We start from the raw sequence: 2229 nt of genomic DNA, 5'->3' as shown, positions 1-2229 counted from the left end.
TAATCCCAGCACTTTGGGAGGCCGAGGCAGGTGGATCACGAGGTCAGGAGTTCGAGACCAGCCTGGCCAACATGGTGAAACCTCGTCTCTACTAAAGATACAAAAAATTAGCCGGGCATGGTGGCGCGCGCTTGTAATCCCAGCTACTCAGGAGGCTGAGGCAGGAGAATCGCTTGAACCCGGGAGGTGGAGGTTGCAGTGAGCCCAGATGGCACCATTGCCCTCCAGCCTGGGTGACAAGGTGAGACTCCGTCTCAAAAAAAAAAAAAAAGAAAAGAAAAACCTGGAGGAAAGGGTCCTGATATCTAATAGGTAGAGGCCAAGAATATTGCTAAATGCCCTGCAATGAACAGAACAGACTCCATGCTCCCCAAAAAGAATGACCTGTTCCAAAATAAGAATAGTATTTACTACTGATTAAAGGAAATTTAAGAAATCTTGATCTAGACTGATCTAGTCCCACACTCTTCACACTCTTCACACTCTTCACACCCTTCTAGTTGTATATGTGAAACCCACCTCATTTCCTGCAGGTGACCTCACGTTCTGCTTGAATGGGAGGTTGTGTTTTTTCCACTTTTCTCTTTTTATCTCAAAATGTCTATTTAGCCTCATTTGGCATTTTCTTACTCTCTTCTTTCTATGAATAAGTATTTTTCTTTCTAAGATATTCTCTTTCAATCTTTGTGCCTTATCTTATTCCCCAAATTATTTATACCTACAAAAATGCATTCTGTATCACAGGATACAAACAGATAAGAAAGGCACAGTACTATTTCCCTTGGATGCAACATATCCCCACTTACCTCCTCCAAAATTTAGTTCATAAGTGTTTTCCTCTCATGTACATCTTCATTCTGTCTCCTACAATGGCTTTTCTGTGTCTAAAACGTGCTTCATTATATTCTATCCTAAAATATTTTCTAACACTGTTATTTTGAACCTTCTACTTTTGAAGTTTTCTGTATTCCCTATGACTCCACTACCTCTTTCTTAGACTACTGTAATTTTCTCCTAGCTGTTCTCCCAGCCTCTAATCTAGTCTACATAGTGCTGTAGAATAAAATTATATTCACTACTCTAATTAAAGTCCTTCAGTAGTTAACCAATAATAACTTTGATATGTCAAGCATCTCCTATTTTTAAGGTACTAAGCTTGGTACTTAAGTTAGTATTAGTCTCTCTATTATGTAAAAGAGGAAACTGAGGTTTAAAGAGGCCAAGTGACTTGCTCAAAACTACATAGCTAGAAAGTGAGGGGCCAACCCAAGTCTAATGCTGAAGTTTGCACATTTCATACAACTCTTCATTTCCTAAGGAATGAATTCTAAACTCCTTAGCGTGGCCTTCAGGACTCTTTGTGATCTGGTTCCAAGCTTTTTCCAGCTACTGCTGACCTTCATCCACCCCACACTATTGTTAAATAACTATTGTTTTCCCCATACTATCTTTGCTTTCATCTCTTCTGTTTGCTCCTTCTCTTATTGTATTATCTTAGTCTGTTTTCTATTGTTTATAACCAAATACCTGAAAATGAGTTATTTATAAGAAAAGGGACTTATTTTTTACAGTTATGGAGGCTGAGAAGTCCAAAATCAAAGGGTCGCATTTGGTGAGAGTTCTTGCTGGTGGGAGCTCTGCAAAGTCCCCAGGTGGTACAGGGTATCATATGGCCAGGGGGATTAGCATGGTAGATCAGGTCTCTCTTCTTAAAAAGCTACCAATCTCACTCCTATGATAACCCATTAATTCATTAATTCATGAATGGGTTAATCTATTCGTAAAGGCAGAGCCCTCATGACCCAATCACCTCCTACAGGCCACTTCTCTCAATACTGCCACATTGGGGATTAAATTTCAACATCAGTTTTGGAATGAACAAATATTCAAACCATAGCATATACCCTCTATCTGCACATCCCCATAGGTCCAAGCACTTACCCACCTTTGAAAGCCAATTCAAGCTTCCCAGCTAAATTCCCTGATCTTCTCTGATCGGTTCTTTTCTTTTTTACTGGTAGAGCTTTTCTCACTTTCAAATTTTGTTATCATTAATTGTATGTATGCTCTTTTGTCCTTCTTCTACTCAAACCTCCTTTAGAGCAGGGAATTTGTTATGTGATAGTAACATTTTTGTGTAGCATTTTACAAACACTCTTTCATGTATGTTGAGAACCTGGCAAAGAGTAGGAGTTTAGTAAATGTTTATTTGGTTCTAATCTTCATAGC

Source organism: Mandrillus leucophaeus, unplaced genomic scaffold (genome assembly GCF_000951045.1).
Source record: "Mandrillus leucophaeus isolate KB7577 unplaced genomic scaffold, Mleu.le_1.0 Scaffold410, whole genome shotgun sequence".
NCBI classification, from domain to species: domain Eukaryota; kingdom Metazoa; phylum Chordata; class Mammalia; order Primates; family Cercopithecidae; genus Mandrillus; species Mandrillus leucophaeus.
This window is presented reverse-complemented; position numbering follows the sequence as displayed.